The sequence below is a fragment of the Haemorhous mexicanus genome, chromosome 16, assembly GCF_027477595.1.
Source record: "Haemorhous mexicanus isolate bHaeMex1 chromosome 16, bHaeMex1.pri, whole genome shotgun sequence".
Lineage (NCBI taxonomy): Eukaryota > Metazoa > Chordata > Aves > Passeriformes > Fringillidae > Haemorhous > Haemorhous mexicanus.
Genome location: NC_082356.1, coordinates 11,111,180 through 11,131,875, shown reverse-complemented (window position 1 = coordinate 11,131,875; position 20,696 = coordinate 11,111,180). Strand labels below are relative to the sequence as shown.

General features: G+C 53.8%; 1 pseudogene; it reads right to left on the bottom strand.

The window, feature by feature from the left end:
• Positions 1–16,666: 16,666 nt before the first annotated feature.
• LOC132334661 (serine/threonine-protein kinase pim-1-like) lies at positions 16,667–20,553 on the bottom strand (annotated as a pseudogene).
• Between the last annotated feature and the right edge of the window lie 143 nt (positions 20,554–20,696).

Genomic DNA, 20,696 nt, shown 5'->3' with positions numbered 1-20,696 from the left:
TGTCCTCCTGGGAGCTGGAACAGGGAATAACTGGAGAAGGTCAGTAGGAGCACTGTACCATGAGGGTGCCATGAGGCTTTTGTTGGCAAATTGCCTCTGTCAGTTTCCAGACCCAGCCATGTCTTGGCAGTCCTCCTCCTGCTCCTGCTCTGGCCACAGAGGCTGCAAGGTGATGAGGTTATTTCTCTTTGCCCTGGGCCTCATTTTTTCAGAGCTGATCAGTGTCTGATGGAATGAACAGGTGACAGCTTTGAGCTGCTGATGATAAAACACAGGCACATCTTCTCCTGAAGGTAATGAATCAATTGGGCTTCACTGTGGTGCACTCAGTTGGGATTTAGATGTGGTGAGCTTTTTTTCCAAATTTCTCATGTAAATACTGCATCATTCAGAATGATTAGTTGTCCAAATTTCTCATGTACAATTTGCATTATCTGAACGTTCTTAAGGTGTTATTTCCTCTTCTTTTTGGTTTTTTAAGAATGAGATGCATGTCTTTTGTTATGAGTGTGAAGCAACATCATAGTAAATTAATACATGCAGTGGACAAGAAACTTACAGCAATTAGGAATAATTTGGATACAGCAATCAGGAATATTTCAAATAGCAGACAAAACTAACAGCATAGGTGGAATTAGGTAAATAGCAATCCCTGAAATAATGTACCGTCATCCCAGAGTCTGCAAACAGCTGACAAACCTCCATTCAGGGGGGACTTGGATCATTATTTCCAGACAATAATTCCCAAGCTCCCTTTAAAAATAGTTCAACAGTCATGTCTAGAGGGTCAGATTGCCATGTCCAAGCAACTCAAATCTCGTTTTGATGCAGAAAACATCTGGCTCTGTGGGCAAATTCCTGTCCAGGCAGAGCTGAGGCCTGGCCACCACCCAAGCTCTAAGTGGGAGAGAATTCCCTAAAGGTAATTTAAAACAAGGCTCCTGAGAATGGCACTTAGGAGTGAAGGTCTGGGGGTGACAGACTAATGAACCATCCAATAGCTGTCTCCTCCAAAATTCCCCCAGCACAGAGATGCTTTAAACCCAGCAAACTGTTGGAGTGGTTCTGTAATAATAATTGGGGCTGCATCTGATTCCTTGGAGGAGATGTCACAACACCATCAGTTTAGAGGAGGCTTCCCACAGAGCTGAGAGATCATTTCTTGGAACTCTGAAAAATCCTTAAAAATGCTGAGACAGCCCTGGGTCAAACCATGGAGGATTTTGGTGGGATTTGGGGCAGATTGTTTGGTGTGTATCCAGAGTGACTTTGGGCAGATTTGGGGCCTGCTTGGGGCAGGTTTGGGGCAGGTTTGTTGCTGATGTTGGGGTTTTTCTCCCGTTTGCCCAGCTGTGGGCAAAGCCCCGAAGCACATCCTGTTCCTGCCCCAGCTCCTGAGGAGCCCAAGGAGCTGATGCTCTCCATGCTCTGCCCCCAGGGACATCTGGGGCGATCCCGGCATCCCGGGGATTCCGGGGATTTCGGGCGGCCTTTGGGCATTGGGGGATTTGGGGGCTTGGGGGGTGAGAGGGGTGAGGGGGGCTTCGGGCTGGATTGTTTGGGGGAAGTATCGGGATTTGGGGTGGAATGTCTGCATTTTTGAGGGTGAATTTCTGGGGTTTTAGGAGGAATGTCTGGATTTTTGATAGGAAATTTCTGGATTTTTTGGGGGGTGAATTTCTGAATTAGGGTGGAGATTTTGGATTTTTGGGGAGGTTCTGGATTTTTTTTGAGGGGGAATTTCAGGATTTTTCTAGGAATGTTTCTGGATTTGGGGGGAGGGGATTTCTGGATTTTTGGGTATGTTTCTGTAGTTTTTGGGAATTATTCTGGATGGGAACTGAGGTTGGTTTTGGATTTTTTGAGGAGGACTGGTTCTGGATTTTCTGGGCAAAGTTCGTTTTTTGGGAATGTTCCAGAATTTTTTGGAGGAACATTTCTGGATTTCTTTGGGGAACATTTCTGACTTTTTGGGGGAATTTTTCAGGATTTCTTTTTGAGAACATTTTTGGACTTTTTTTGGGAACTGTTACACATCAGGGAACATTTCTGAATTTGGGGGGGGAACATTTCTTCATTTTTTTCGGAGAACATTCCCAGGTGTCTGGGGAATGTTCCCGGGTTTCTGGGGCTCTCCTGACCCAATTCCCATCCCAGGTTCCCAGGGTTCCAGGAGCTGCCCTGGTGCTCAGGCACTGCGACATCGCCTGGGTGCAGTTGGAAAAACCCAAAATGTCATAAAATGCTCTCAAATCGAATAGAAATACCAGAAAATCCCTAAAAACCACCGCAAAACACCCTAAATCCCATACAATTGGTCCCAAATCCCACAGACCTGCCCTCTAATCCCATAGAACTATTCCAAAATCCCAGAAAACTGCCCAAAACTAGTCCTGACCCTGCCCCACCCCCCACTCTCCCAGGTAGGCTCAGCTCAACCCAAATCTTCCTTTTTAAACCCCAAATCCTCCTGCAGACACTGACTCTGGAGGCTCCCAGAGCTTCCTTGTCTCCAGGAGCTTCTGTCAAGTCCCAGTGGAACCTCAGTGCTGCATTGTTCCACAGCCTCACAGCGCTCTCCTGGCTTCCATGAGGTCCCTCTGTGTCCCACTGCAGCCTTGGCTCCATGAGGGTCTCCTGGCTCCATGAGGGTCTCCTGGCTTCCATGAGGGTCTCCTGGTTTCCATGAGGGTCTCCTGGCTCCATGAGGGTCTCCTGGCTCCATGGGGGTCTCCTGGCTTCCATGATGCTCCACTCTGTCCCAAGGGGCGTCCGTGGCTCAGCTTTGGAGCCCTGCAAGATCCAAAGATTCCCCCCCAAAAATCACCAGCCCAGGGACCCCCAGGATATTTGGGCTGAGCTCCCGCTCCCCAGGCACCTGCAGGGAACCCAAGTGACCGCTGTGACTCCATGGAATGTCCTGGAACAAACTGTTCCTTGTCAGACAGCGGGGTGCCATGGAACACAGGTGCCACTGGGACACGGCCACTGCCCATGGAACCAGGTGTCCATGGTGACAGAGCCAGGCCTGATGGAACACTGGAGAACATTGTTACCCCATGGAATCTCATGGAACCAGGTGTCCATGGTGACAGAGCTGGGCCTCATGGAACACTGGAGAACATTGTTACTCCATGGAATCTCATGGAACCAGGTGTCCATGGTGACAGAGCCGGGCCTGATGGAACACTGGAGAACATTGTTACCCCATGGAATCTCATGGAACCAGGTGTCCATGGTGACAGAGCCGGGCCTCATGGAACCTAATGGAACACAGGAGAACACTGTTACCTGTTGGAACCCTGGCTGCTGAGAATTTTAGACTTTTGAGCTGACAGACACTGACCCCTAAGAGAACACTGCATTTGACCTGAGGCTGTGGAGAAGGCTTCCAAAATGGAATGATGGAACTGGGATTACACCCTTGAATGGAAGGGTGTAATAGCACATGGTGGAAAACTTAGAGTTTAAGGTTTTAGAGTATAGTAATATAAATAAAACAAGATGGAGGTTTTAGGGCAGAGGCTGATCCTTTTTCTTTGCCTTTTTCTTCACCTTCTTCTTCTTCTTCCTCACCTTCTTCTTTTCCTTCTCCTTCTCCTCCTTCTTCACCTTCTTCTCCTCCTCCTCCTCCTCCTCCTCACCCTTGTCCTCTCTCTTCCTCCTCCTCCTCAGGTTTGGGTGGTATTGTGTAATTGGATAAAAGAGACCCCGTTGTCAGGCACGGGTGGTTGGTTATTGGGTTAAAAGGAAAAATAATTGAGGTGTCATTTCTTAATTGGACAGTTTATCCTTAAAAGACCTTGTAGAGGGAGAGATGGGGCTCCATTTTTACCTTGTTAGCGAAGTGCTGCAGAACTCACAGCTTGTGAGACTGTTGTATAGACAAGAGCTAATGAACACCTGAGTCCAAACAAGAAACACTGTCTTGTGATTTAATCCCGACCTTGGCAGAGAAGAAGCAAAAGAACTGACTGTTCCCCCACGGAATCTCATGGAACCAGGTGTCCACTGTTTCACAGTGCAGCCTCAGAGAGTGGGGAGACCACTGTGACACAATGGAATATCCTGAAATCAAGGCTCTGTTGTGGCAAACCTGGGCTTTATGAAACCAAGGACACCGCTGGGATGCAATGGAATTTCAAGGAACCAAGGGTCAATTGTCAACACATCAGCTTCTCAGGAAACCAAGGAAAAAAACCACTGTGACACACAGTGGGCCTCATGGGACCCAGGAGACCATGGTGACACCGTGGAACCTCATGGAACCAAGTCTGAATTGTGACAGGACCCAGGAGACCATGGTGACACCGTGGAATCTCATAGAACCAAGTATCCAGAGTTTCATGGCTCAGCCCCATGGAGCGCTGGAGACCATTGTGTCCCAGTGGGAACACAGGGAACAAAGGCTCCACTGTGACACAGCAGGGCCTCATGGAATGCAAGAGATCATCCTGATGGAATGGAAACTCATGGAACCAAGGGCCCACTCTTTGGCTGCGTGGCCCCATGGAATGCTGGAGACCATTGTGGCACCATGGAATGAATGGCACAAAGGCTCCACTGGGACCCAGCAGGGCCTCATGGAACCAAGGACACCGCTGGGATGCAATGGAATCTCATGGAACCAAGGTCCAGTTGTGACAAAGCTGGGCCTCATGAAACCAAGGACACCCCGTGATGCAATGGAATCTCATGGATCCAAGGATCAATTGCCAACACATCAGGTTCTCATGAGACCAAGCAGAACATTGTGACACAGGGCAATCTCATGGAAGCAAGGCTCTGCTTTGACCAAGTGGGGCCTCATGGGACACAGGTGCCATGTTGTGTCACCATGGACACTTGCTTCCTCCAAGGCTGGAGATGTCCCAGTGGCACTGGGCTTCCATCAGGCCGTGCTTTGTCACAATGGAGCCTTGGTTCCATGAGATTCCATTGTCCCACAGTGGTCTCCTGGGTGCCATGGGGCCTGCCTTTGTCCCAGTGGAACCTTGCTTGCAGGAGCCTTGGCAATGTCCCAGTGGCACAGGGGTTCCATGAGACCCTGCCGTGTCCCAAGGGGCCCTTGGCTCCATCAGGTTCCATTGTGTCACAGAGCTCTCCTGGGTCCCATGAGGCCTTGGTCTGCCACAGGGGTGTCTTGTTCCTCCTGGGCCTGAAAGTGCCCCAGTGGCACCTGTGTCCCATGAGGCCCCACTTGATCAAAGCAGAGCCTTGGGTTAACAACTGACCCTTGTTTCCTTGAGATTCCATTTGTGAAAAACACGTTCACCCTTCTGTGAAAATGTAAAAAGTTTAATAAAGGACAATGGGAGACCAGGACCATGGAGCAAAGGTTATTATGGCCGGGTGCATCTTGGCACTCAGCCAGGAGCACCCTGTTCCCTTTGGGGATCCCCCTGAAATACCTTTTCCCTTACACCAGCCTGTTGCATATTCATAGACCCTCATGCATATCCATAAACTACTTCACATATTCCAGGAACTGTTCTACCTGGCCCCTCCTTGGGTCTGCCTTTTCAGAGCATGTGTGTTTCTTGGCTGTGGTTTTGGCTCCTTCTCTTTATCACCTCCAGTTTTTGGGCCTTGGTCCACTCTGCCTTCAGATGGGGAGTGCTGATAGTTGGCAGATCTGTGCAGGTGTCCTCATCCTGTGTGCATTGGATGTTATCCCATCCCAGCAGGCATTTAACACAAACATGCTTCTCTCAGCTATTTCACTACAATGTCTAAGCTCAATTAACAACAGAAATAAAAACTGTATCTTTAGAACAAAGTTACTTTAACATCACACAAAGAAAATCCATTTTAATATTTGCAGAAAGCCAATATTATAATATGTGAAGGAGCCCTGGCCCAGGCTCTGGCCCTGGGGGACACAGGGACGCTGCCGGGGGGTCCCTGTTCCCCTGTCCCACCCCCATGGCCCCGGCCCCCCGTCCCCGTGTCAGGCTCTGGGGTCGATCTCGTGGAACATCCTCTGGGGGAGGCTGCGGGGCCGGGGGCGGGGGGACCCGGGGGGAGTGGGGACCCTGCTGTGCACGAGCAGGGTTGGACTGCTCTGGGGGGGCTGTGAGGGGGGACAGGGCAGAGTGACCTCACACAGCCCCTGTGATGTCACACAGCCCCTTTGATGTCACAGAGCCCCTGGGATGTCACACAGCACCTGTGATGTCACACAGCACCTGTGATGTCACACAGCCATCTGTGATGTCACACAGCCCCTGTGATGTCACACAGCCCCTCTGTTATGTCACACAGTCTCCATATGATGGCATTCAGCTGCTATGTGATGTCACAGACCAGCTTTGTGATGTCACAGCCAGCCTGTGATGTCACAGCCTTGTCTGTGATGTCACAGCCTTCTCTGTGACATCACACAGCTGCTCCGTGATATCATACCCTATGTCACAACCCACATTCTGATGTCACAGAACCACCATCTATGATGTCACTGCTAACTTTGTGATGTCACAACACTATCAGTGATGTCACACAGCCCACTCTGTGATGTCACACAGGCCCTTGCTGACATCCCAGCTGCTCTGTGCCGCTGTGACACAGCCACAGAGGTGTTGCTGTGACACAGCCCCCTCAGGGACATCCCACAGCCCCTGCCAGTGCTGAGCCCCTGTGAGCTCTGTCTGTGCCCTGCTCGTGTCCCTGAGGTGCCCTGGCAGTGCCCCAGCCCTGCTGGGCTGTGCCCAGGAGCTGCTCCTGCCCAGAGCTGTCTCTCTGCAGCGCTGCCCTTGCCAGGAGCTGCCTCTGTGCCAGGAGCCCAGCCCAGCTCAGCAGCACAGACACAGCACAAGGACTTTAATGACCCTCTGGGGCTTTGTGCTCAGGCCCTGAACATCAGTCCTTGAGAGGGAGCTGAAGAGACCTCTCCAGAATTCCAAGTCAGAATCCAACTCCAAAGTTTCTTGGACTTTTAATGGGTCCCACTGAGGGACACAACTGAGAAAGTGTCCCCAGGCCCCAGGCAGAGCAGAGAACTGGAGGCACTGATGACAGCTGGGGACAAAGAGAAGCCAAGTCTTGGTGCCCTGGGGCACAGCAGGGTCTGTGCCACCAAGGGCTGGGAGGAGACACCTTGTCCTGAGGCCCTGGGGCCTCCTGGCACAGCCCCAGCCAGGCTGGGCACTGTCAGCCCCTTGTCCTGCCCTCAGCATCCCCCCCTAGCCCACATCCCAGTGGCCTCAAGGATCTGCTGGAAGGAGTCCCTGGGGAGCCTTGCTCAGCAATGGCCCTGGGGGCTCCTGAATGCTCCCAGGGACTGCAGGGTTTTCAAAGGACTTTGGGTTTGGCTTTTGCCTTGGAGTCTCTGAGAGGTGTGAGCAATCATGGCCTCCAATTACCTGCTGTAATTAGTCCCTGGAGAGGCTTTGTCAGTAACAACACTCAGTGGGGCTCATTACTGCTTCAAGGTACTTCAGTTCTTTTAAGGTACTTGGTGTTTCCCTTTGGATACAGACTCTGGGAGAGGTTTGTGCAATCATGGCCCCAATTATCTGCTTTAATGAGTCCCTGGAGAGCTTTGTACTGACACTCAGTGGGGCTCATTAATGCTTTGAGACACTCAAGGTGTTTAAGGTACTTTGGATTTTCCTTTCCACACTGAGTGTCTGAGAGGTTTTTGTGCCATCCTGGCCACCAATTTTCTCCTCCAAGGAGCCCATGAGGAGCCTGTGTTGGAGAGGGACCTCAGTGGGACCCATTCATGCCTTGAGACCCTTTGGATGTTTCCTCTGTCTTGGACTCCTGGAAAAGTTTGTGCAATCTCCTCTCAGGCCCTGAGGTTCAAGGGCTCAGCTCCAAAGGCACAGTGAGGCTCATTAGGATCAAGCAAGTCCTGACAAACCATGGCTCTGCCTTGATTTCCCTCTGCTCTAGTGCAGTTCATGAGGAGGGTTTCCTTTGACAGTGATGGAGAAATAGTTCAAAGAGCTTCTAGGAAATATGGATTCCTATTTTAAAGAGTGTCTTTTATGGCTGTTCTTATTACACAAAAGGTGATTGCAGCAATCAGGGACTGATATTGATGCAGGAATTGTCCTAAGGAGGTCTGGCCTGCTCAGAGAAGCTGTGCCTTGAGGTCTGAGCCAGCGTGGACAACCCTGCTCCACATTCCCCAAGCCCATCGTGTCTCTCCTCACTCACCTGGGACCTGCTTTGCTTGGAGAACTGGCTGCACACAGCCAAAGAGGAATTTTCCTTCTTTTATTTTTGAAGCAATCTAAAACTCCTGAGTTTCCCCATTGCAAACAGACATCCTCCTCAAGTGTGGGCCAAGCCCAAGGTGCCACCAAGAGCACTCCAGACCTGCCCTGGGCCAGCTGTGAGGGTGGATCATCATCCCAACATGCAGTGGGCCATTGCAAGGGACTGTTGCCATGGTCACTGCAGTGACCCCACTGCTGGGTTTGGGTGCCATGGACACCCCATCAGTTCAGGTTTCCTTGGAAACCAGCCCAAGGAGCCATTTCTGCAGCCAGGTTCCATGACCACGTGCCTGCAGAGCTGTTGCTGCCCTCGGCTGCCATGGCAGCCCTCAGGACAAAGCGGTGCCAGGGCTGTTCCAGGTACAATTGCAGTGACACTCCTTGGTGCCACCAGGTGCCATGGCAACAGCCACGGGGACCCGTTCCTTAGTTTGGTGCCATGGCAACCAATGCCCAGACCCATTGTGGTGGTTGGTGGCCATGGAAACCTGCCCTGGGCCCCTTGCTCGGGGCTGGTGTCACTGCCCAGAGCCAGAGGGGATCCCTGGCTGGGGGCTTGTGCCATGGCCACCTGCCCTGTGCCGCGCTGGCCGCTCAGGCACCAGGAACCAGCAGCCAACGCCACTGCCAGGGCCAAAGGCCAGGTCAGCCAGACAGAAAGGGGCAGTGCTGGGCACTGTTTCCATGGCAACCGTCCCTGGGGGTGACACCTGGCTCACCTGTGCTGGCAGTTGCCATGGAAAGCCCTGGCAGGGACTGAGGGCACAGATACTGGCACTGAGGCACTGCTGGGCCGGGTGCTGAGCACAGGGCTGAGCACGCAGAGATGGTTTTGTTCTTGCTGAGCTGCAGCAGAGCCAAGGCCTGTCCTGCCCCTGGTCCAGCCACGCTGGGGAGGGGCTGGGGCTGCGGGGCAGCTGGGCAGGGGACACAGCCAGGACAGGGGACCCCAGCTGAGCCCGGGGATACCCCAGACCATAGGACATCATGCTCAGTGTATGAAGGGGGGGAACAAGGAGGAGGGAGGGAATTTTGGAGGGAGGGATTTTGCCTTGCCAGGGAACACTTAGGCAAGAGGGGGCCCTGTTTCACCAGTGGGCAGGGTCACTACCAAAGACACAGACACCAGCTTAAGGAATTGTGTCATTTATATCATGCACAGCTGCAAAGAATTACAAAAGGATAAGCTCAGCAAAGCACATCATCATTAGCAAAGAATTACAAAGGAAGCTCAGCAATCCATCCAGTCATTATTACCAAAGATTGCCTGCAGTGATTAAAGAAAGATCCATCAGCAGTTCCCCTCAGGCTCTACCATCACCCAGATCCACACATCAGCTGGGGAAGCCAAGGACTGCAGAGCCACTCCCAGACACTGGGAATTCCTGCAGGTGCCTCCACCTCTGCAGGCAAGGAGGCTCCAAGCCTGCTGGGAGAGGACACAGCTTTTACTCTGTTAAACACACAAGCTGACATCACTGCTAGTGTGGGAACATCTGGTTTCATTCTCCTCACTGCTTTCTCCCAAAGCCTGGCCAGGGCTCAAGGAGGAACCAGGGGAGTTGGCTTTGATCCTTCAGCCCCAAACAAGGCCAGGTGGGGCCTGCTCTGGTTTCTAAATACAGAAAGATAAATCCATGTTTTATCAAGGAACACATACACAGATCATGTTGGTAATAATGCTTCCTTAAGGAGTGGACACAAATCTAACATTTGGTTGGAAGGTTCATCTAGAGGTGAACTTTGCCTCAGGGCCTGTTCAGGCCTTGGTACTTTGATCAGCCCTCAGACCTACAATGAACTAAAACCCTCAACAATTCTTTCAATAACACAGTTTAGATTTCCATATCAGGCATAAAGGCACCTCCTCTTGTGCTTCAATTAGGTGCTATTGGACATTTCAACAGGATCAGTTGCTACTTCTGCTAATAATCCATTCAGCTTATTCATGGAAACTCCACAGGACAGGGCAGCACACATGGGGCACAGGATGAACCAGAATCTTTTGCATTCTAAAATCCAGGGCACTCCTTGGGCAGAAAATGTTCTCTGGGCCCCAACTCTTCCTTGTGGTTGTTGCTGAAGGACCCGAAATGGTGGCCCTGCAGCCAAGAGTGGTGTGACACTGACACCGAGCAGCTCCAGCACCCCGAGTTCTACTGACATTGGCAGGGATGGAAAAGCACAGAAATCCTCTCACACTGGGGCCTCTGGAACTAGAACAGGGTTGGGTTTCTCCTGAAGGGAAATCTTAGGGAATCCTGTCAAAGTGATCCTTGTATTCCTGTGTTTTCTTTAACTGTTCCTTCACTGACAGTGACAGTCAGAGCCCAGGGACAGAGTTCTGGCCACCCCACAGGGTGGGCCCTCCAAGGGAACCCCATCCCTCCCAACTCCAGCTGAGAACATCCCCAGCAATTGGTGACATGCACTGCTTTGGCTACCCTGACCTTCACATTTTCATAACTAATCATTCCATTTTGATCACTCACCCCTTGGTGAAACACTAGAGGTGTTTGTGGCAGACAAAGATTCTGGCTGACCATCAAGGTACAACTTACAGACATCAGTAGTACTTTAGTGACACCGTTCTTCATTCTTTTTTCTCAGTCTCATTCGAGTTGGGAACAATAATTCTGTTGTCCATGGAGCTGGTGCCTTTTTAATTCCAGAATAATGCCCCGAGGCCCTTTGCTGTTCAGCTTTTCCATGTTGTCTGTGCCTAACAAGGCCTGGGGGGGCCCTTTCCCCTCTGGCTGGAAGGGGGCCGGGTCCCAGTCCCTGAGGGGCACCCAGGCTCCTGGATGGAATTCCTCTGGAAGTCCCTCAGGGTCACAGCAGCCTGCACATGGAGCCCCGTGGATCAGAGCATTTTCCAAAGGGGCCCTTGGGGCAAACAGGGAGATTTGCTCTGGCAGGATGAGTAAAACAATATCCTGTCAGATCTGCTGGGTCTCACACAGAACACTTGGCTGCAGGGACACATTCCCATTGCTCCTGCCCAGGTTTCAGGACTCTGAGTTGTCTTTCCTAGGAGCTGTTCCTTCAGCTGCCTCGGGAGGGCCTTTTGGCCTCCACACCCACACTCTGGCTCCATTATTAGGGCTGCTGGATCCAAACCCTTTATCTCCACAAATGGTGGTGATTGGAGGTGGAGCTCCTTTTTTCACAATCTTTCTTAAAATTGCAATTTCAATAATTGTGCTACCCTGTCACGGGGTTGAATAATCCAAACTTGTTCACTATTGTTTAACAGAATTACTGCAATTTCTCCTTGATATTCTGCATCAATTCCTCCTGCCATGACATGAACACTTTGCAAGGCCAAGCTCCAAGCGAGCAGTGACCAAAGCAAAGTGTCCTGGAGGAATCTCAATTTCTGTTTCAGTATTGATAGCTCTCATTTGCTTTGAATTTATCCCAATTAATTCCAGTGCATGAAGGCCCAGCCCTGCAGCCTCTGGGCTGGCCCTGCCAGGGGCCATCCCAGCCAGAACAATTTCCCAGGCAGTCCAAGTCTCACTGCCCATGGCTGTATTTGCAAATTGGGTGCAGCCCTGCACAGCCAGGGGGTTTCCATTTCCTCAGTGGGCCATTGTTAAGGGCATGGAGCACATCTGGGAGATGGGCTCTCCATGGGCACAGGTTCCCATCTCCTCATTCTTTCAACTGCTCTTTTCACAACCCCTTCCCGTTCAACCAATCCTGCAGCTTGTGGATAGTCTGGTACATGAAAAACCCTGCAGGCTTAACCACTGTATTTTTCACAGGAACAGACAATGCACTCTGCATCACAGTATCAGCAAACCCTGTAAAAATAGCCAATTTCATCCCTTCCTCCTTTTTTCATTGAATACAATCTCACAAAGTTGACCACTGACATTAGGGTCCTGGCAAATCCTGTTCTGTAGGGTATTTAGTGTTACATCCCTGAGAAGCCAAAGCTAGCAAATTAGTATTGTCAGTACTATCTTACATTATTATTATTTTATATGTAGATATTCTTACAGAAATATAGATATAGATCGATATTGACATATATACAAATATAAATACATATATTAAGGTCTTATTACACTATAAATATGTATATAGTTATATATTATAATAATATTTCACTTGCGCAAATGCATCTGAGCTCAAGATTAAAACCTTCTCTGGCTCCATGTGGGAGCATTCCAGCAATAATTGTTCCTTCTGAAGGTGCTGTTTGCAATGTACTCTTAACAAATCCATCTTTGTCTGCCCAAACTCACAAGTTCTTTTTCTTTTCCACTTGCAATTTTTGGTTGCATTTGAAGACATCGAGGGAACTCCATGGAAGGGCTTCCCATCTGGGAATTTCTGATGGGACTGATTCCTCACATTTACATTGAACAAGTGACATTTTGTTGTCATCTGGCCAGACTGTGCCAGTTCTGTTTTACCAGTGGGCAGGGTCAGCACCAAGGACACAGACTCCAGCTGAAGGAATCAGTGTCATTTCCTGCAGCTCAAAGCAGCAAAGAATCACAAAAGGAGCAGCTCAGCAATGCACCCAATCATCCCCACCAAAGATTGCCTGCAGTGATTAACAAAGATCCAGCAGCATTTACCCTCAGCCTTTTCCATCCCCCTGATCCACACAGCAGCTGGGGGAAGCTGTCACAGCCCAGGGCTGCAGAGCCACTCCTGGGCACTGGGAATTCCTGCAGGTGCCTCCAGCCACAGGTGAGGCTCCAACCCCGCTGGGAGAGGGCCCAGCTCTGACAGTGCTGGATGAACAAACTGACAGCACTTCCAGTGGGGGAACATCTGGTTTCACGCTCCTCTTGGCTCCCTCCCAAAGCCTGGCCAGGGCCCCAGGAGGAACCAGAGGAGGTGACTTTGATCCTTCAGCCCCAAACAAGGCCAGATGTCAGATTTCATGGCCTTGTCTGGCTTCTAAACACAGAAAGGTCAATGCATGTTTCACTGAGGAGTGCCTACATCTATCCCAGTGCTAATGACCATGCACATTTCATTAGGGAGCAGATACAAAGTTAACCTTTGGGTGGAAGGTTCATCCAGAGGCACCTTTGGCTCAGGGCCTGCTGTCCAGGCCTCACTCAGGGCTGCTGTCCAGGCCTTGGCACTTCAGGGACGTGGTTTAGTGCTGGGCTTGGCACTGCTGGCTGACCGACTGCACTGGTGAGCTCAGAGGTCTTTTCCAACTGAAAGGATTCTGGGATTCCATGGTTATATCCACTGCATTCAGCTGGGGCTATTTTAGCAGCATGACTTTGCTCAGAAAGTTCCCTCTTGCCCAGCTCCTGTGGCCTGAGGCTTCAGCTCCTTCAGCTCCTGGTGCTGAGCTGCTCATGCTGAACGAGACGACTCGGAGAGATGAACACAGTCCATCCAATTCCTTCTGGGACACTGAGAGGGGAGGCTGTGGAAACAGGAGCATTGTTTGCTGTGGCCTCCTCTCTGCCCTTCACGCCTTTCAGCGCTCTGAACCAGCCAAGAGCTTTCTCCAAGAGTGCAATGGAGCAGCTGTTCCTGCTCCTGGGTCTGGCTGTCTCCAGTCTCTGACCTTGCCTGGTTCTGTCCCTCTTGCTGTGCCCTCTGCTCCCCCAGGGCTCGCTGGCTGCTGCCCAGGACTGTGGCACTGGCACAGATCCAGTGCTCGAGACCCTCCTTTCTGTGCCCTTGGAGCTGCCTGGGCACAGCAGCCTTTTCCATCTGGAAGCTCCCCATGGACAGGGAGTCCCCAGCTCCATTCCTTGCACAATCTCCAGGAGCCCAGGGCTGCCATCTCAAGTCCCTGCTGGCACTGGGGGCTCCCAGGTGCCTCAGGCTGCTGTGACACCGCTGCACATGGGAGGGAAGAGGGGCAGGGGCTGTGCTGAAAGTCAGCTCCATGTGCTGCTGCTGCTGCTGCTGCTGCTGCTGTGGGGTCATTTGTGCAGCCCTGGCCCAGAGTCAGGGATCAGATCCAGGCCCTGCTGCTGCTCCCTCAGGATCAGCCCCAGTTTGGCTGTTGCTGTCAGGGCCAGCAGAAGCCATGGCTGGAGCAGCAGGTGCTGACAGTGCCCCAAGCCCCGGGGCTGGAGGGGTCCCTGGGCTGGGGCTGGCAGGGAGCTGCCCCTTGTTCTCCCTCTGCCCCAAGCAAAGCTGGGCCGGGCACAAGTGGGGCAGCACAGCCAGCAGGGAGCCTGCCAGTCTCTTCCAGCCCTGTCTGCTCAGAGTTTAGGCCTTGGAGCTTCGGGTGGCCAAAGGCAGCTGCTGTTGGTCCCTCTGGGTGTGCCCGTGTTCAGCAGTGCTGCTCCATCAGTCTGTGCTCAGCAACGGGGAAAAGCCTCAGCCCTGCAGGGCCAGGAGCTGCTGGGCTCTGCCTGAGCAGCTCAGCCAGCAGGAAGGGAGCTGCTCCACACTGGAACCAGGAGCAAAGGACATTCCTTTTGTAGGGCATGTTTTCTATTTAAAGAGAAAAAAAAGAAAAAGAAAAAAAACTTGATAAATTGTAAAAGATAAGAATAAAATCAATGGTTAGTGAAAAAACATAACAGAATGTTAGTGAAAAAAACAAAACATAAATGCAAAGTTACATTCTTTGAATTAAGAGGTAAATGATCTTTTTAAAAAGAGAACTTAGTTATTTACATTGTAAATGGGCTGATGGCATGGATCCATCTTACTGACCTCAGCAGCCTTTTAAAAGATTTTGGGCTTAGTTTCCAACACTGGTATTTGAAATTGTGCTCAAAGCAAGAGGAAATTGTTTTGTGCCCTTCTAGCTCCAAGCAGGACTGGGAATTGAAGCCCCGTCAATCCCCAAATCCTTTAGAAGATGACCTTCCTCCTCACCCTGGTAATGAGCTGCACATTCCCTTTGAAACTGTCAGGGATTTCTTAAAGACACCAAATCCCACTTACGGCTTCTTGCTCTGGCTGGGAAGTGCAGAAGGGCAATTCTCCATCCATCAGCTCCAGACTGCACTGCCTCAGGAACATGGCCCACTCGCCAGCCTTGGCCCACTCATGGCACTGCTAGAGGAGGAAGAAAGTGCAATTGCACAATTCCAGCCAATAAAGAAGGAAGAACGGGACAGACAAAACACCCTGTGCAGATCCAGGGGGTTAGATGGGACTGTGGAGAGTCTGGGTCCTTGCCAATTGGATGTGTGTCCCCAGCTGCAATCTCTGGGCCTGCAGGAGAGTCTCACTCACCTGCCAAAGCAGAAAGCTCAGGCGCTGTGCTCAGAACGGGCCCGTCTGATGCAAAGCTGTCAGAGCAATGTGAGGGCAGAGCCAGCCCAGCTGGGCCCAGGGCTGAGCCCAGCAGAGCCCTGGCAGAGCCCAGAGCAGCCTCAGCACCCGCAGAGCCCGGCTGCAAGGAGAGAAAGCAGAAACTGCCCGTCAGCTGAGGGCTCCTGTCCCCTTGTGCCAAGGCCTGCGGTGCCCAGGCCATGCTGGCTGTGCCCAGAGCTGTGCCCAGAGCTGCCCATCCCTGCTGCCTTTGGAACAGAGCAGGAGGGCAGGACATGTGCCCAGCCTGCAGCCAGCCACGGCACATCCAGCCCTCAGCTGCTGCCCAGAGCAGGATGCTCCTGTGCTTGCTGCCATCTCCCAAAAGCTCTGATCCCACCCTGCCAAGCAGACAGGGACCCACCTCACGCCATCCACGGCTGGAAGAAAAGCTGCTCCCAAACCATGTCCTCAGCCTTCCCCAAGGGCACGGCCCATCCACGCTACAGCTGCTCCCAAGCACTTCCCATGGAGTCTGGACCACCCAGAATGCTTCCTCTGGAAAAAGAAACAACACATTATGGAAAAGAGATTAGAGACAAAAAGGGAAAAACTCTTATCTCTGTCAAAGGCTGAGGAAGGCCCAACCCCTACATGCTAGGGAAGAACCCAGCCTTGGGGAGGGAAGCCCACACTTTCTCTCTTCCCCCCTGCACTGGCCACCAAAATCACAGGGATCCCAAAGCAAACAAGGGCAGTGGAGCAGCCCAAGCCCTTCCTTGCCTGCACAGCAAAGCAGCTGGGCACAGGTTCTGGAGTCCCACCTCTGCTCTCACCATGGGGTTTGTTTGTGCCGGGCTGACTGCCCCAGCCCCAGCCCAGGCCATGGTGGGTGCTGGGGCTGTTGGCAGGGCCAGGAGCCCACTCCCATTTTGTACCCACCCCAGCCCATCCCCCCAGCCCTGCCAAAAAGCAGCTGGGCAGCCGACTGAAGAATGAGTTGCATCTGCCCCAGCAAAGGGGGAACCAGCTTGGATGGCGGCCACCAGTGCTGGGCAGAGCAGCTCAGCTCCAGCACAAGGGCTGCGTGTTCTCATCTCATGACCCCTGGGCAGTGACACTGGCAGCACAAAAAGGTCTGGGCTCCTTTGCTTCTGATTGCCAAGGTGTGTGTGGAGCTGGAACTTACCAGGGCCCTGGATCAAAGTGTGCCTGGGACTCTCTCCCTTCTTCTATGGCAGAGGAATATCCTGCACCCAAGGATCACAGAACAGGTCTTCTAATGTGGGTCTGTCCAAGAAGTGCACGGATAAACACCACCTGATCAGATCTTTGCACTCTGGGGAGAGAAAGCAGAAACTGCCGCTCAGCTGGAGAAGGCTCCTGTCTGCTTTGCCCCACTATTCCCATGCCCAGGCCATTCTGGATACGCTCAGAGCTGGGCCTCAACTTTCCCATCAATTCCCTGTTCTGAGGGAGAGCAGGACATGTGCCACCTCCTCAGCAGCTGCCAGAGCGGGATGCTCATGAGCCCGCTGCTGGCTCCCAGCACTGGTATTCCCCCCATGCCCAGAGAAGAGGATCCACCTTGAGAGAGCCCTTGTGGCAGTGAGAGCTGGCCTCAGCAGATGTTCCAGCCCCTCCTGAAAGGGTGCTCCCCGCAGACCATCTGGTGCAGCAGGATGCCCAGGGACCAGATCGTTGCTGCCCCGCCGTGGTACCAGCCATAGTGGTTCCATTCTGGGGGGCTGTATGATGGTGTTCCTATGGAATAGGAGTATAGATGGAGTTCAGCAGGGGGATGCTGCTGCTCCCACAGCCTGGCCCCAGCATCCCTGGGTGTGCAGGGGCTGCATCAGTGGCACACAGGGTGACCACTGCCCTCTCGCCAGCACCTGGGACTTGTGCACAAACTCAGGGTTGCAAAAGAAGCCACTGGTGTTGGAAGAGGGCAGCCCTGGCTACGCCTGACCATGACATGCAAAGGGAAAACCCCTCCGTGCTGGGGAAAAAACATTCCCTTATCCTCCCTGCTTGCATTGCCCCGAAAATATTATGAAGCCAAGGCAAACAGGACGAGTGGAGCAGTCCAAGCCCTTCCTCTCGCCTGCACAACAAACTGGCTGGGGCACAGGTTCTGGCCACCCCTCTCTGCTACCCCCACCCACGGGGGTTTTTGTCGAGCTGGCTGCCCCAGCCCCGCCCCGTCCTGGGAAGAGTGGCTGGCAAAGGCTGCCAGCAGGGCTGGAAGATGGCTCCCCACCCAGCGCCCCTCCAAAGCAACTCAGCTGAAGACTCAGTCCCCTGACTGGCAGCAAAAGGGAGAATCCCCGCTGCCACAGCCAGCTTGGCCTGGGAGATGCTGGGCCATGAGATGCCAGCACCAGGAGCACACCCCTGTGGAGGCTCACCTGCAAAGTGCGTGTAGGCTGTGTCTTGCAGGTAGGTGCCACAGCCAAAGTCAATCAGTTTGGCCTGCCCGGTGGCCAGGTCAACCAGGATGTTCTCTGGTTTGATGTCGCGGTGCAGGACCCCGCAGCTGGTGCAGTGCCGCACGGCCTCCAGCACCTGGCGGAACAGCTCCCGCGCCACCTCCTCGGACAGGAACCGCCGTGCCCGAATGAAATGCCGCAGGTCCTGACACTGCTCTGGCCGCTCCAGCACCATCACAATTTTGTTGGGGAGCTCGAGCCACTCCAGCAGCTGCACCACACCGGGGAAGCCGGTGGACACCTTGTCCAGCAGCACGATCTCCAGCGGTGCGCTGGTGCCGTCGGGCTGCGGGAGGAGCACGATGCCCTCAGTGGGGGCCGATGCCGTGCCAGGCCTGGGGAAGCCCTCACTCAGCCCGGGATGCTCTGCGCCCTGCGCTGGCCCCACGCCCGCTCCGCCTCGAGCCGTCCTGGCGGCTTCCACCCTGCCGGGCCTCGGCTCATCCCCGCCCGGCAGCCCCGGCTTCTGCCGCTGGCTCCGCTCACTCACCAGCTCGCCCCAGTACCGGACACGGTTTCGTGGCACCCTTTTGATGGCCACCTGCAAGCCAAGGGGAAGAGCGGGCTGAGCTCGCCGCCCGCCCTGCCCAGGCACAGCCCCATCCTCCTCCGCCCCCTCCTCCTGCGCCCGCCGCCGGCCCCGCCGCTCACCGGGGCGCCGTCCGAGAGCCGCGTGGCCGCGAAGACGCTGCCGAAGCCGCCGCGCCCCAGCAGCGAACCCAGCCGGTACCGCCCCTGCAGGGCCTCCTGCGCCTTCCCTGCGGGCGGGACGCGGCTGTCACCGCTCGGCCCGGGGCCAGCTACGGCCCCCGAGCGCTCCTCACCCGCCCCGGGCCGGCCATCCCCGGGCGTTCGCTCTTTGGAACGCGACACGGGAGGCTCGGGGCCGGCGGCCGCGCTGCCGAGCGGCGGAGCTCGGGCCGGGGAAGCCGCAGCGGAGGCGGTGGGAGCGGCCGCGCCGCGTGTGTCCTCCGCGGGCCCCGGGAGGAGCCGGGGCCGGGGTCGGGGTCGAGACTGGACCCTGCGTCCGGCCCGGCGTCGGGTCCGGGGCCGGGCTCGGGCCAGGCGGAGACAAAGGGCGGCGATGCCGCCCGAGCCCCAGGCACTGATGCCCGCCCAGCAGCGCCACCGCCAGTACGGCCAGAGCCGGGCGGAGGCGAGACTGCGGCGGGACGCCCGGGGACGGGGACGGGGACGGGGACGGGGACGGGGACGGGGCAGCCCCGCCCGGGGCCGGGGGCGGGCCGGGGGCATGGCCGTGCCCGGCAAGGGGAGAGAGGGAGGCGGGGAGAGGAGAGGAACGCCGGGAAACGGGCTCCGAGAGAGGGGTGCCCGAGAGCGGGAAAGGGAGAGAAAGAAAAAGAGAAAGAAAAAAAGAGTGTAGAGGCTTCTCTGTTTTTTCTGCTGCCGCTGCCACTGCCGCTGCTGAGGCTGCTGCTGCTGCCGCCGCTGCCGCTGCAACTGAAGCCCCGGGGCCGTTCGTCCCCGTGTCCGTTCCCCGCTCGCCCCACGGCCGAGCCCCGCGCGCCCCGGGGACAGCCCCTTCGTCTGTCCGAACACGGGAACTTTTCAGTGTTGAGCCCAGATGGAGAGCCCTGACTCCTGCACGCTGGCAGAGCAATCCCCTCGCTTGCTGCTGTGCATTGTCCTTGCTGAGGGTCAAACACTGTCGGGGCACTTTCCCTTGGTGTAGGATTCCTACCTGACCCCAGCATTGCACTTTCATCTCCAGTGTTGCTTTCCAGTAAAAACAGGGCAAGGAAAAGTGTGTGTGGCTCATGGTATTTTAGAGTGCCTAAAACTTGCTAAGTCACCAATCTTGTAGGTGAGGTGCATCTACAATTACTGGGATGGAGAAGTAGTGCAACATGGAGAAGGGGAGCATAGAAATAAATATAGGAAAACGTCCAGGATTGTGTCTTTCATTTTCATTTCACCTCTGGAAAGCTGTTTCAGTTTTTCAGGAATCTTCTCCTGTCTGTTCTTTTCAAGAACCTCTTGTGGAGGAACAAGGTTGAACTTCTGCAGCCACCAGCTGCCGCTTCTCTTGGCTTTCCACACAGCACTGTGTGTGCAGCACCAGATCTTGATGTTGCTGGAGCCAGAACCTGGAAATTTCCAAATTTTGTCTTTCTGTGCCAGCAAATCACTGGACTTGGGCTGTGGCAGCACCAGGAAGTTTTCAGATCTGGGCGCTGGCACTGCCAGCAAACACCAGATCTGGGTCGTGTCGTTGCCAGCGACAGAAATCTGCTGGATTTGGGCTCTGCTGGTACTGGGAAATTTCCAAATCTGGGCACTGGCACAGCAAACAGAAGATGTGGGAGGTCCCAGACCCAGGAGCAGGAAGTGGCTGGGTTTTGGATTTCTGTGCCAGCAAATTGCTGCACTTGGGCTGTGCCAGAATAGGGAAATTTCCAGATCTGGGCACTGGCAGTGCCAGCAAATATTCCATTCCAGGCTCCAGGAAGGACTGGATCTGTATCCCTTTGTCTTTTCCTTCCTTCTTTCCTTTCTTCCTTCCTGGGGTCCTGCTGCCAGCAATCACCAGATTAGGCGGTGCTGGCAAGGGGATATTACCAGGTTTTAGCTTTCTTTGCAAGCAAAGTGCTGGACATGGGCGGCATCGGAACAGAGAATTTGGCAGATGTGGGCACTGGCAGTGCCAGCAAACATCAGATCTTGGCGGGGAATGTGCTGCCACCAGGAAATTACCAAATGTTAACTTTCTGTGCCAGCAAGTATTTGAAAAATTCCAGATCTGGGCACT